This window comes from Camellia sinensis, chromosome 8 (assembly GCF_055761805.1).
Source record: "Camellia sinensis isolate YWXY chromosome 8, ASM5576180v1, whole genome shotgun sequence".
Classification (NCBI taxonomy): Eukaryota; Viridiplantae; Streptophyta; class Magnoliopsida; order Ericales; family Theaceae; genus Camellia; species Camellia sinensis.
The window spans coordinates 170559354-170575698 of record NC_138968.1 but is presented as its reverse complement, the minus strand read 5'-3'; the positions used below and the strand labels follow the sequence as shown (position 1 = coordinate 170575698).

Here is a 16345-nt window from a genome sequence, read left to right as displayed (position 1 = left end):
ATTGGTGTTAAAGAAGGTTGTATTGGTTAAATATATTCTTCTGATCCTTCTTGTTCTGGTTGCAAGCATTGAAATTCAAAGTACGACTTTTCACTTTTTTCACACTCTCGCCGTGCACGTTGGGCCAATGCAGCTTTTGATATTACATTATCATTTTGTGCCTAAAATGAAAATATTTTGTCATTGGTGCAAAATATGTGAATATGTTGTGCTTAAAATGAAATATCTTCATGTTTCTTTCGTTTCTCTTAATTTTATTTTATATTTTATTTGTTTTATACCTTTAATAGTGTTATCTGCATTTATTTCTTTCTTCATGCATTTTGTTTTCTATTAAAAAAATAAAGAAGAAATAAAAATCTGTCTTATTTAGTTTATCTTTTCATTAGATAGTTTGTCTTTATTCGTTTGTTTTTTTTTTCCCTATTTGCTTCATATGGTACATTATAAATGCACATGTATCCATGCAAAATAAAAATAAATAAATTTGAAAAACATATATAAATAATAGCAAGTTATAGGAGAATATATTACAATCATTCTACAAAAACAACATAAAGTAACAAATTCACATAGTTTTGCTTCATATTTTTTAAAAGGAATATATACCATTTGACATGCATTTGTCATTCTCTTGTCAGAATGAGCCACCTTTTCTTTTTCCTTAGACATTGGATTGACCTTTTCTTTTTCTTTTGCTTAACAAATATAAAAATAAAAAAAATATATATTCAAAAAATTTATAAAAAAAACTTATATAAATAAAATACATACAATGTTTGACTTGATTTTGTACTTACCGCACGAACACGAATAACATTAAAGTCATGCTCATCATGAATGACCACACCAACATTTCTAGATTGGGTTGTAGAAGTAGGCCTACAAAAATGGATTGTGAACAATTTAAAATATGTATAATAAAGTGGTAATAGTAGAGTATATATTTCAAGAATTTAACAGAGTTGTTTACCAATTGAGGGTTAAAGAAGGTTGTCTTGGGTTAATACATTTCTTTGATTTCTCTCGTTCTCGTCGCAAGTGTTGTCCTAATGAACATGGGTTTAGATTTTTTTCACATTCTCGCCATGCACGTTAAGCCAATGCAGCTTTTAATAACACATTATCATTGTACGCCTAAAATGAGAATATTATATAATTAGGTGCATAAAATGTGAAGATTATCCCCTCTCTTGCTTTCCTTTTATCATGTATTTGTTCTTAAAAGTTTAACTAACTTTTCTTATTCGCTCGGTTGAGTTGTTAGTCACATAAAAACCAATACATGTATTGATGAAATTTAAAAAGGGAGGAAAAAAATAATTTGAAAATAAATTACGTACACAAAGCTACAAACTGCAAACTGCAAATTGATTGTTGTCTTTTTCTTCTTTCCTTAAGAACTTATAAGTCAAATAAAAATTTTAAAAACCTATTTTATATAATTAAAAACTACATTTAATTAATTTTAAAAATCTATTTCAAATTAATGTTCAGACAAATGCGTTAACATGTATAAATGCTTACTTTAACATGGTTTAGAAAAATATTTCACAATCAGTCAAAACAATTGAATAAATATTTTAAAAACAATAACTCATAAAAATGTACATTAAAAATAGTATATGACACTATGCAATTCTTAAAAAAAAAAAAACTATATGAAAACAAAAAATTAATAAATATTTGGAAAACAAACTTTTTAAAAATTTTAAGAAACCATACCACGAGATTTGCATGTTCCTTTCCTTTGTTAGAAGGCATAGCCTTTTCTGTCTCCTTTGATATTGCTGTGTTTTCCTTTGCCTTTGCTGATAAAAAAATAAGTAGAATCTATTTATAAATAATTTATAAAATGATAAGAAAATGCATTCGCATATTAGTTACTTTTAGGCTTACTTCATGAATGCAAATAGTATTAAGCTCACGCTCATCGTGAACAACAACATTCACATTTCTTTGTTGAAGAAATTGAATTTATATATACAAAAACTTTAGAGTGATAAATAAAACTTTGTACAGATAAATAAGAAAAAAAATCATTTCTTTCTTGATATTACCGTTCGGTGTAAATCTTCATCCACCTATAAAGTATGAGTAGTTTACAACATTTATTAGAAGAAAATTAAATATGATAAGTTTAAAATAAATAAATAAATAGGATTTATTTTAAATAAATGGGCTTTACATTATAAGAGAGGTACTTAAATTTATATGAAGGGGGAGAAAAAAAAAATCTTGACCGAAAATAGTGATATTATCCATAACTGTCGTACTTCAACCTGAAAATATTTGGTTATATAATTATTACTATTGAACGATATATTTTAACAATGACACAAATGATAAAATTAAAATCAGCTTTGGCAACATAAAGGGTATTAAAATGGGAGCATAACAATTGTCCAAATTTGAACTCTTCTGTTCCCCAACTGACTTCAATTTTATAGTCTTCAAATTAAATTTATGATTATCATTTAGAAAGTCCAAACATAATTTTATGACCAAAAAAGAAAAAAAAAACTGTTTAATCAACAATTTAAACTGTTGGTAATGAAAAAAAAAATCTAGAGGTTAATTTTCTAATTGTTTACAAAAAAAAAAAAATCAATACGATATTTTATAGTGATTTTTAAATTTTTAATTTAAAATTATAATTCTAAAACGGACTTTATTACTCAAACAATACCTAATTAACATATCCTCTCAGATGACGACACATAATTATTAACTCAACACCTGGGCCAAACAAAAAAAATTGAATAGGAGAAAGGGAAAAAAGAAAAGTGGAAAAATACCAAATAGAAGTATACCAAACAGAGAAAACTACATAATCATTTTGTTCTAGAGAGGTTGTTTTCGAATTGGGTAAGAGAGAGAGTAGTAGAATCTCAAATAAGCTCATCACCTAATTTTTTATTTTTTAGAGAAACAAAAAAAAAGAGAGTAGTTTTTGGATGTAGAAATGGTAGAGACTAAGAAATTGACTACAGAAAATATAACGCGCACACATAAATTCTATCATTCAACAAAATTGTTTTTATCCCCAAATGCAAGATGCCTACTTTTTGCAAAGTATTGTTGTGTGATTACCAATTTTTATACCAAATTTATATATTATTTTGACATGTAATCACAGAATTAGTACATCAGACCACACATTTCATACATTAAAATACACACATACATGACATATAAGATTCATCCTCAGGTGATAAAGGGCAATTGGTTCAAAAGGTTGAAATTGAAATGGCTGACAAAAAATTAAAATAAATAAAAAAAATAAAATCCCAATCAACAAATCCAACTTCTAAGAGATTGGGAGATTATAATGGAACCTAACTATATAGGGATAACTTGAAAATCGAGCCTAATAGCAAGAGGAACAATACATTATTTAACTGTATAGTATAGAGATAAATTGACATTTTTTTCATTAACAATACATTATTTAACTATATAGTTTAGGTGTCTTCTTTTGTCAAACATTAACAATACATTATTTAAAAGAAATACAAATAAAACAAAAATGATTGCCCATAAAAATCATTCAAAAATGTTGTGATGATGACCGCCTCTCATAACCCAAATCAGAGCAAGTAAATAAGCTTATCTATCAATAGGTTTAAGTGAAGAATTAGGATTCAAAGCAACTAATTTGGCTTATCTATTGATGGGTTTAAGTTAAGAGATATGGATTCGAAGCAAACCATTAGCAATAACCAAACTAAGAAATTTCCAATGTGTGCATGGAGGATTAATTAAGACGGTCTTTTAACACCATAGTAGCATCAAATAGAACCAGATTATTGAATATCCTAAACTACCTCCCTAAGAGCTCCAACTTCTATAGTTGATCCATATGTGAAGGTATAATATCCCATAAAAGTTATATTATCACTCAATTTGATATCAGATCAGCTAAGCCTTTGTTTGGCAAACCATTTTGGCTATACAATCACAAAAGACAAAAAAAAAAGCTATAAAATCACAAAAAGACAAAAAAGTTCCAAAATTACTAAATTGACCGATATACAAACAAAAAGTCAAAAAAACATCATTTCTAAGTGGAGGGCAATTTTGTCATTCTAAAGCCAAAAAGTCAAACAAGAATACCAAACGACTAAAAAAGTCTCGGGCTAAAAAAGTCAAAAAAAACTAAAAAGCCAACTAAGAAAGCCAAAGCCAAAGCCAAAACCAAACGACTCCTAAATAAGAGCAACTAAATAAGCCAAATCAGATGTTTTCTGTTCCATTGAGAAGGCCAAGAAAAAGTTTGGATTGTTTGTTCTATGGTGGGCTCCATCAGAAAGTGGTTGTCCTTGGACTTATAATATTGGGTTTTGATGATATGTTGCAACCTGTTACATTGAAATTGAGATCCCCATTTCTTGCCACAAATGGAGAGGAACCAAACCAGAGTAGCTAAATAAGCTCGTATATCAATAGGTTTAAGTTAAGAATTAGGATTCAAAGCAACTTAATTGGCTTATCTATTGAAGGGTTTAAGTTAAGAGTTATGAATTCGAAGCAAACCATTAGCAATAACCAAACTAAGAAATTTCCATAATGTGATTTAAATATTATTAAATATAATAATATTAAATTATTAAATTATTTTTTTAATCAACTTATATTTTTTAAATATCATCATTTATAAATTATTATCCAAACATATCATTTCTTATTTTTATTTACATCGCCTCATCTAATTGAAAATTAATTTTGTTCACATTTTGAAAGTAATATTAATTTCAGTTTCTAATGTTCTGTATTAATCAAAACTAAACTACCTCCCTAAGAGCTCCAACTTCTATAGCTGATCCATATGTGAAGGTATAATGTTTTCATGAGACCACCAGGCCCTATGATTAGGAATTATCATACCAGAAGCCCCCACATCCTTCTTCGAATTAAAAAAGCATCATCATTGACGTTCAGCTATTGTTAAGGAAGGGGCTCCAAATTAACTCTGAGACTTGGTTCTCTGCTAGTGCCTTGAAGAGCATCAAGCAGCTGGCACATTAGCTAAATTCATTCAATCATATGAACAACAAACAGGAAAGGAATGAAGAATAGAAAGAAGAAAAGTACTGGAATAAGTCTAAAATGTCTGATGAATACAAATTTTTATTAGGCACGGTGTAAATAATTTTAAGATTAAAATGCAGTTATAAAAATATATTTAACAGACTGTACTCTACATTCCCAACAAATCAAATATAAAAAAAAATTAATGAAACCCAAGGATCTCAAACCTCAAAAACAGGTTCTAAACACTTATTTGGAGTCCTTTGTTGTTCCTAAAATGCAAAAAAAAATTGTAGAGCATTATTGCAATAAGAACAACAAAAAAGTAATTCTGATTTCAAGTGTAAACACAACAAATTGGTTAGACCAACTCCCCAAAGCTATTTAAACTCCTCTTGACTTCAATTTTATACAGATGAAATTGAAAACAAAATCAAAATCCGTTATAATCATAATTATTTTGAAGTTCACCATTTATTGAATTTGATGAATGTAATAACAATTCTCAAGTGATAAATTTATGAAATCCTTTTGATTTCTTCATTATCTACATTTTTTTTTTTTTCAAGTTAAAAGTATGCATTAGTATATTTTGGTATTATACGTCAGCAACTCTCTAAATCTTTTGGTATTTTATATAAGCAGAGCAATTCTATTGCTATTTCATTTAAATCTTTCAAAAATTCAATTACGTAGTTTTGTGGTTAAGAAGTTAAGATGGTGAAATTTTAGTTTTATTCTCCAATACACACACATGTAATATTGTAGGTCTCCAGTATGTAATATTGTTCAAGGATTGTAATAGAGATGGTGTGTTCAAGTAATGCTTATGATGACAGACTGAAAATGTTAGAAAGGGTGTTAATTAGTGTTAAAAAAAATTCCAACTATTGTGAATGTAAGACTCGCTCATACGTGTGTGACAGACAAATGTAAATTTGATAATTTTAGATGTTATTCATTCAACTATTATTGTATAACATCTATATATTGTTTTTTGGATAAGTATTGTTGTATAACATCTCTTATGTTGCAACCAGGGGAAAAGGTGATTACCAAATTGATTATGTACCTGCTCCTCGGGTCACTGAGGTTGACAAAACTAATGATATAAGGTACAATCAAATTTTCTAATGTACATGCACCATTTCTTTATTTTAAAATTTGGGGACAAGGGTGTTGGTTTTGGTTAGGAGAAAGGATGCTTTGGTATCTTAAGCTTTAAGCACCCTTTCAGTTCAATTTAAAGAGGACATGGTCTTTCAATTTTGCTCGAGTCTTCTTATTCATTTTCTCTCTGTGTTGTGACAGTCATAGACTATAGTTCTTATTCATCTTCTCTATGTGTTGTGGCAGTTATAGACTATAGTTCTTCTTATTCATCTTCTCTATGTGTTGTGGCAGTAATGACCTCCTACTTCTTCTAGAATTGGTGAAATTTGATTGATTATTGGACACTAAAATTTGGTTGGCCATGTTAACTATTAAGACAGACTACTAGTATTTTTTTGTTCGTGTTTCATAAAATGTACAAAACAGGTAAAACAGAGTGTAAGCCATTTCCCAATGTATATCCTTCAAAATCAATCAAACAGTTAGTCATTGAAAAAGAAAACTCTTCTATCATTAAAACATTGCAAAATCAATAAAACATTGTGATCCATTGACAAACATGATATCAACAAAACAGAACACATGAAGCAAAACCCACAGTATAGCCTCCTTTCTATTTACATTATATTAACAAAACAATTCATACATTTCACAACACCAACACTTCAAAGATTCCCCCCCCCCCACCCCCCCCCAAAAAAAAAAAAGCATGAAATTGAACAAAGAAACCATACACAACGATTAAGATATATAACAATTTGAAAATAATAAATTTCAAATTTTATCTTATACATATCAAACAATTTATTTTTAGTTTAGTACTTAAATTTGATCAAACTTCTTTTTATCTCAATAAATTTAACATTCAATTTTCAATACTTCATTTTTAATTTTCAACTTTATTAAACATTACCTGAGTCCAAACCTTATCATAAGACATAGAACTAAAGTTGGAAAATATAAGTAGAGTAATCTACCTAAAACTCAATCTTTTATAACAGATTGATGTGTTTTCAAAATTGTTTTATGTAGTCAGTTTTGTATTTGTAAACTTGTTACGAATCTTATATAGGTTAGGGCAAATTACCTTGGGTAAAACTAATAGCTTGAACTGCAGAAAGTGTTATTTGGCTGCACACTGGCGCCACAGATTTCTCTTTGCAAGAGTTTTCAGCTTCTTATCTGATTGATTCAAAATTTAGCCCTAAAACTGAAGCCCCAGGATTCTCAAAGAACTGAAGAACTGAAGAAAGAATTGAAGAAATAAAGAGACAATGTAAAATACCTCTGTTTTGAGGTTTGAATTGCAGGGAGCCGAAGGAAATTCAACGTAAAACAGCGATCAAGACAAGACAAAGAACTGAATGTAAAATACCTTGCAAGTTCGAAAATTGATGGTGATCAATGGCGACGAACCATACACAACGATTAAAATATATAACGATTTGAAATTAATAAGGGGTTGTTTGGAGTGTCCTAAATAAGTGCACTTTTTGTCTTTTTAGACTAAAAAGTTGAGGAAAAAAATATAGATGTTTGCGTTAACTTTTTGACTTTTTATGAAAAAATGTGTATTAAAAAATTGTATAAATTAGTGTGTAAGGGAAAATTAGGATTGGGAGTTATGCAGCTGTAATTTTCGACTTTTGGTGAATAGTGATAACTTTTTAACTTTTTGGGTAACTTTTTGACTTTTTTTAGGTAACTTTTTGACTTTTTTTACACTTCCCAAACTTGGCCTAAATTTCAAATTTTATCTTATACATATCAAACAACTTTTTAACTCAATAAATTTAACATTCAAGTTTGAATACTTAATTTTTAATTTTCAACTTTATTAAACATTACCTGAGGCCAAACCTTATCATAAGACATAGAACTAAAGTCGGAAAATATAAGTAATCTACCCAGATGATAGAACTTTGAATGAAGCCATATGGAAAATGATCCACATAGCTAACCAGTATTTGGGATTAAGGTTTTTGTTCAATTCACTACCACAGGTGTAGGTCATGTTCGAATAGCCATATTTTCAGATACTCAAACAAAACTGATGGCCCATAAAAGTGCCATTGTTCCCCTAATTCCACTATTTTCTTTGTTACTTAACAAAAGCAGGGGTATATAATATTTATTTACCAAATGTTGAGCAGCAGATTTATACTATATATCACAAAGAATTCCAAAGATGATATGAATAAACCATGAACCAGAAATGATGATAAACAGGAATGAACCAGAAACAGAAATGATGATAAACCAGAAACCATGAACCATCAACAATTGAAATATTTGCATGTGAGAGTATTTAATAAAAAACAGAACCAGATAGAGAGAAAATGGCAAGAGAAGAAAACGAAAGGGAACAGAGAGAGAAGGGAAATAGAGACATAAATCTTACCTTGCACAGATAAAAGCCTCAGGTTAAACATAAATGAACCAGAAACAAAATGATGATAAACCAGAAACCATGAACCATCAACAATTGAAGTATTTGCATGTGAGAGTATTTAATAAAAACAAAAATGATGATAAACCAAAAACCATAAACCATCAACAATTGAAGTATTTGCATGTGAGAGTATTTAATAAAAAATAGAACCAGATAGAGAGAAAATGGCAAGAGAAGAAAATGAAAGGGAACAAAGAGACAAGGGAAATAGAGACAAAAATCTTACCTTGCATAAATAGAAGCTTCATGTTTGGTGTAGCTCTGAAGTAGCTCTGTTTCACCAAATAATAAACCATGAACCAAAAACAGAAATGATGATAAACTAGAAACCATGAATCTTATTTTACCAAGATTTAAACTAGGTAGCAAGAAATTTAGCAACCTGTAAGCTGCTTCTATGATAAATTAGCAGCAGATGCAATAGCCATAGCCAGTGAGTTAGCAACCTGTGAGTTAGCAGCAGATGCCTAAACTTAGCAATAGGATATTACAAATGCACATACCTAGTGAACAAGTTCCTATGATGAATTCTTGACAAGAAAGCAACCTATGAGCATGCTTCTGTAGTTAATGATTTGTAGTTCAATTTAAAATTGAAGCATAGAGAGAAAGAGAGAGAGGTACCGGAGAGCTCCAATCGGGGTTCGAAGCAGAGAGAGAAAGAAAAAACAACGGCGGCAGCTGTGGTGGTGGGAGGAGCCAACTCGGTTTTGCGGTTCTTAATCGAAAACCCTAGCCTTCAAAAAGCGAGTGGGAGGGCTGCAAATTGAAGCCACTGAGAAAGAAAGGGAGAGAAAGGGAGAGGCAGAAATCGGGTGAAAGAGAAGAAGAGAGGTAGCGTCAGGAGCTAGACATAAAGAAGAGGAACAAAGAGAGAGATAGAGATAAGGAGGGAATAAGAAGAGACGTGCAATAGAGAGGGAGAGAGAGATAAAGACGGAATGAGGAGGAGACGAGAGTAAGTGGGAGAGGGAGAGAGCACCGAGTGTTTGAGCGGGAATTAAAGCATCATCTCAACCATTGATGTTTATCACAATTAATTTGAGCCCTTAAAATGAAATGTATCTCTGATACAATTTATATATTTTCAAAAGCCGTTCTGTTTTATTATATATATATACATTTGGTTTGGTTTGATTTGATTTGGATTGAGATGTAGACATTTGGAATTGTCTGCTATTTGGATTTTGATCAAGAACACCATTTTCGTATTGGCATGTGGTGTCCCAAAAGGAAAGCACCATTTTGTTATTCCTCTTATTTTGAAGTTGTACCTATAATAAAAGGGATCCTCTTGCTCAAATGCATTCTATCTATTCATTTTGTGTGTCATGGATAAACAGAATTTCAGGTATATTTGATTGTCAATGTTCCTAGCTTAAGAGAGAATGATAAATGAAAATTATTCAAAAAAAACATTATTTACACCATGCCTTCAGGCAGCACGGGCATACATTAGTTTATTAAGATTACAGAGCACTTGCTGGTGTGTTTTATTTGGTGTCAAGTAATTTATTATTATTATTGAATGTTAGCAAGTGTACAATAGTTTTGATTTGTATATTTTGTTAAGTGTTAATAATTTTTTTTGGCTTGCTCTTATATTTTTAACATTTTAAATCTTATATATTTGTTTCTTAATTTGCATTAAGGTTAAGGGAGTTATTATTTTATTTGAGTTCTATAGAGCGTGTGATACAAATAAAATTATTACAAGTTCTTTAAGAAAAATAGTATTTCTTTATATTTTTTCAATATTTTTATCAAAAAATACTAAAGACTACAAATTTTAACATAATACGTATAAATTATAATTATATTTTGATTACAATATTATTTATACCGTGCCTTTAGGTACGGACATACGCTAGTATATATATATTATAAAAATATTAATAAAAAAAAACTCAAAATATATTTTTACATAAACACAGTTAATAGGATATTTTGAGACGTCTAACACCGCACCCTAACATCACTGTCTCCTCTCTACCTATATTTTCCTGTACCAGCGCCGCTCTGGACCAACGAAGATGATCTAAAACATGCTTATCATCATCGATCCCACTTTTAAATTTTATGCATGTAATCCAAAGTGGATATTAAAAGAAAACTTTTTACCATGAAACACAAATTTATTCAGACATGAACACAAACTTACATTTGATCAAGCATGTAAATTCAGTATGTGTATCCATAACCATATTCATGAAGAAATAGAGGAGAATATAGAAAGAGAACAATTTCATAGAAACATTATTTAGTGTATGTGTCTCTGCGTGTGTGTGTGTTTTTTTTTTAAGTGTATTTATCCGACTCCTAATTGAAAGAAACTTTTATCATCATACAAATACACTCACTAATCATTTTGCAAGATGACATGAACATCAAAACCATAGAAATATCAAAACAATAAAAGACGAATGGCCATAAAAAAAGAACGATTCAGATCATTTCTATTCATCATCATCACTTCTAAATTTTATGTATGTAATCCAATGTTTTTTTGGGTAATTATGTAAATCCAATGTTGATGTTCAAAGAAAACCTTTTAACATCAAACACACAAATCCATTCAGGCAAACACAAACTTACATTTGACTGAAGGGTGTAAATTCAATACGTATATCCATATCCATATTAATGAAGAAATATAAGCAAAGAAAAATATGGAAAGAGTATTTCACAGAAACATTATTTAGAGCATCTGTGTGTGCGCAGCTGTGTGTGTGTATTTATACCAATCCTACGTGAAGAAAATTTGCACAGATGACATGAACATGAACATGAACATGAACATGAACACCATAGAAATATCGAGACAACATGTGATTCATAATTCTAGCAACAGATACATAAGACACAACAGTGGGACAGGAAATATGGCTACACTAAATCAAAACAAGTGGCACATAAATCAAAACTCTAATTTGTATCAGGTGTGGCTTGTGATTTGATCAAGCAAATAACACCCTGATAATAATTTTGCAAATAAAATATTCAACTACAATTTATAATGATATATATATATGTACATCGACGTTGTAAACATATGAAGCACAAAAACAAAATGTCAGATTTATTCATAGGGAAGTATAAATTAATAACAATGTATATAAACTCACAACCTATACACTATTATGGCCATGTTTGGTAGAGCTGTGAGAAAGTACTTATAGCTTATGCCTCAACAGCTTATAGCTTATAACTTTCAGCTTAAGCTGATTTGCAGCTTATTCTTAAAGCATCTCATGCCCCACTCAAAGAATAAGCTGATTTCTGACTTCCAAAAAGCTATAAGTTATAAGCTATAAGCTAAACTAAACACATCAAAATAGCTTAAATTAAGCTGAAAGCTGAAATAAGCTGTAATTAAACTCTGCCAAACAGGCACTATGTATTAATCAACACAATTCACAGAACAGAAAAGAAGACAGAATGAATACAGAATTTTAAGAAAAGTGCAAAACAATGAATAATGGTCGGATAACAAAAACAGTTAATATCCAAAATGCAAGGTCAATGACCAATGGTTGGTTAGTCACTGGTTGAGATGAGACAACACAAAACAAGTACTAAAAAGGAAATCAATGGTTATCAAGATGTAAATCATATTATTCCATGCAAATACACAATGTAATCTTTATTTTCTTATATGCAAGTGCAAGTATAGTTTAAAAATTAGATCCAAGACTTCCAAGTGTTAAATGAACAGAAGTGTATACATATATAATGTATCTTTCCAATCAAAAACTAGCATTGCAACAAATTGACAAACATATAAATAAAGATTACAAAAATGAATATAAAAGCAAAAGGATTTGCACTGTGTTCAAAACACCGTGCACATGAGAGAGCAACCTTTTTAAGTATAATACAGTAAATAACAGCTTTAGACTGCTGTGATTTTCTGTGATAATTTAATGATATATTGCATGAATTTCCCCCAAATATAATTTAAATCATAAATTAAAATAAGAAACAGAAAATTTGGCCAGTGATTGTGAGAGGCATGTAATCGCCGTCCTAAAGCTGTTATTGCCTCCCCACATTAAGGTATTAGCAGACAATGAACTCCAAGATAACCCAAATCACTGCCAATCCTTCCAATGTTTGCCCAGAAATATATATATATATATATATATTACATATGGGTTTGGTTAACGAGTGCTCCAAGGGCAGTGGTTAACAATGTTTTAATTGATTGTACATTATGGTCATGTTTGATTCACAAGATTAATAGTGAAGTATTAATAATCTTATTAAATTAGTATAGTATTCACTATCCAATTGGATTAATAATCTCACCCCTACCCAATTACTAATAATTTTACAAATTTGTTAGATTAATTATCCGTTGGATTAATAATCCTAAAGCAAAATATTAAAACAAACATAGGATAATTGGAACTACGGATTAATAATCTCAATCTCATGCTCTAATCCACCCAATCAAACATGCCCTATATGTTACACGCACTCCCATGCACTATTTACAAACATGTCAAGCTTCTTACCAAGTGCCCTAAGGGCACTCATTAACAAAACTCATTATATATATGTATAGAAGAAAATATTTAATAAAACAACAGACAGCATGTGAGAAAAAACATCTTACGCTTTTCATCCTCCTCCCAAACCACATTTCATATTTGTGTCAAAGTCAGACAAGTATTTATCAACAAATACAAAAGCAATCATTTTCTTTGATAACAATCATCGACTTTTAGCTGCAATTGCAGATATGGATCCCACTGAAAGAAAATTAAATATAATCATAATAAACAAAAGTTGTTTTCATTGAGATGCAAACTCAAATTGATTTTCCAAGTCATGCCAATCAACACTCATTTAAACTTTCATAAGCTTTGCAGACTCTGGTTTACATTTCTCTATGAAAAGAATAATCAAGATTTCATAACCTTGGGGAAGCATTTTGCAAAATAAATAGCAAATGGTACCCAAAATATGCATTTTGTTACACTTTAGTCCCCAATCTTTTAATTGTTCCATTTTGGTCTTAGTCACTAGCATCAACACTGTTCAAAATGGAGGGGGAATTTTCAAAATTTTACGAAAAAAAATAATGCAACAAAATTAAAATATTAGGGTCAATAATGAATAATTTGGAGACTAAATGAAACAACACATATTTAGGAACCAAAATGTACAAAATGCATACTTTGAAACTCTGTATTTTGGTCATTTTGATTTTGTTGAGCTTTTATTTAATTTAAACAGCTTTGACATCATGAACTAAAGTGTAAAGATCACATACTTTGTGGACAAAAGTAGAAGAATTAAGAGACTGGGGAATGAAGTGCAACAAAACACATACTTTGTGAATCATTAGTGTAGTTAACCGTATAACATACCTAACCTTGAATAGGTAAATGCAAACCCACCTAAAGGTAACATGCGCCATGTCCACTGACTGTATGCGCATTTCATTCGTTTGATATGGCATTGTCAATGAGAGTTCAAAATGGGGTTGGTTAAAGCAGGATGCAGTGGGCCTAAAACATTTGTTAACGAACAAGCCATTGGAGATGAAGCAAAAAAATGAAGTTTTGGGGTCTAGCAGAATGAAACACACACAAACTAGGATACTGAATAGCAATACAGCAGTGATTTACTAAGGCATGCCAAAAAAATTAATTAATTAATTCTTGAATGTAAAAGACATGCATGAAAAGAGAGCAAATTTTTTGTGCGATATGAGACTGCAAGTGTCATGGACAGTAGGAATCAGTCACCAATTGGTAGCATAGTCATGTGGACATATCGTAGAAGCTCAGCACAGCTACAAGTAGCTGCACCAGGAGAACATCTAGATATTGCAATTTGCACGCCATCATAAGTACCTGCTTTAGTTCATCACCTTCCTCTCTATCATTAACAAAGTATCATTTACCTTTGACATCAAACTTTCCATCATAAAAATAAGGCAATTGTGAACCAAAACGAGGGTTAGGGGAGCACCAATAAATCAAAACCCCTCTTGTTTGCATTTGTGATGACTGGCAACCTGATAGAAACAGTTTAGCAAATGATTCCATAGTTACAATACCATATTTAACTACCTAAACTTGGCAATTACTACAAATCAAACAAAAAAAAACTCAATGTCTCAATTTTAAGTTTAAACACTAAAGCACCTTCACATACAACATAGTCTACTCCAAAATCGAGTCAATAAATGAACAAACAAAAGTATTCTTGAAGAAAGATCCAAACAAAAGTTCAGCATTTTGTCAATGCAATTCTAATATTGGATGCACAAACAGTCAAGTCAACACATTGAGCTTTTGAATTTTCAAAATTGATATTAAAATATCAGAAGGAAGAACTCAGATGAGTAAGGTGACCATCAAATCCGGCCACAAAAACCACCAGCAGCAGAAAGCAGGGCAGTCAATGGGCACAGAGTCTGTCACATTATTTCTTCATGGTTCACTATGCACAGATGGACTTAACCAAGTATGGTTAATATGACTACTGAAATGAATATCCAATACAGAATTGGAAAAAATATACAAGTCTAGACACAAAATCACTGAAGATAAGGGTATAAATCTATGTTACACCAATTAAAAGCTCCCTACAAACTAAATCTAGAGTAAAATTCATGAGTGCCAACTGCTAAAAAGTTGATCAAATACATCACATCCATGGAAAATAAAAGGTTATTTATATTTCATACACAATTTAAATATGTCTTAAATTACAAAAATAAAATAAAATAAAATAAAACTAACCTGATAAGAAACCACCAATCAAGATTCTGATAAATTAGATATTGGACCCATCTCAAATTCGTAACTTTACAAGCATCATCATGTAAATAAAGATTTGAAAGTTGTGCCTCGGGAATTATACAAAAGCACAATTGATAAACAACGAATTAGACAAATTAAAACAGTAAAAATACTATAACCCTAACAACACATGGATTGGTTAACCTAAGAACACACTTAACACCTACGTATACACTAATACTAAATATGTATGTGTATTACATAAACATAGACACACAGACACGCTTGGAAGGAAATTGGGTTTCAAAAATAATTCAAACACACTACTACTATGACCCTCGACGAAATAAAGCATCAAAACTCTCAGTAAAATCTGTGATTAACAAAGAAGATGTTAGCTAGCCACTCTATTTCGGAAACCCGAAACCCTAACATCACTCTGTTTTGGCTTCGTTGGTCCAGAGCGGCGCTGGTACAGGAAAATATAGGTAGAGAGGAGACAGTTATGCTATGGTGCGGTGTTAGACGTCTCAAAATATCCTATTAATTGTGTTTATGTAAAAAATATTCTGAGTTTTTTTTTTAATTAATATTTTTATAATATATATACTAGAGTATATCCGTACCTAAAGGCACGATATAAATAATATTGTAATCAAAATATAATTATAATTTATACGTATCATGTTAAAATTTATGGAGTCTGTAGTATTTTTGACAAAAATATTGAAAAAATATTAAAAAAAAATACTATTTTTCTTAAAGAACTTGTAATAATTTTACTTGTATCACACGCTCTACAGAACTCAAATAAAATAACAGCTCCCATAACCTTAATGCAAATTAAGAAACAACCATATAAGATTTAAAATGTTGAAAATATAAGAGCAAGCCAAAAAAAATTATTAACACTAAACAAAATATACAAGTCAAAGCTATTGTACACTTGCTAACATTCAATAATAATAAAAAATCACTGGACACCAAATAA

At 30.3% G+C, this 16345-nt stretch overlaps 1 long non-coding RNA gene across 4 annotated transcripts; it reads right to left on the bottom strand.

Moving 5' to 3' along the window:
* Nucleotides 1-478: 478 nt before the first annotated feature.
* Nucleotides 479-13671, bottom strand: LOC114302146 (uncharacterized). Of its 4 annotated transcripts, XR_014338675.1 has the most exons (9): nt 9221-13671; nt 8979-9042; nt 8823-8868; nt 7430-7519; nt 7232-7326; nt 1726-1811; nt 974-1137; nt 801-882; nt 479-698 (listed from the first exon to the last, which is right to left on the bottom strand). It is a non-coding gene; the product is annotated as an uncharacterized LOC114302146 (long non-coding RNA). The 4 variants fall into 4 exon arrangements; XR_014338676.1 differs by lacking the exon at nt 974-1137; XR_003643322.2 differs by having other exon boundaries at nt 658-882.
* Nucleotides 13672-16345: the final 2674 nt, after the last annotated feature.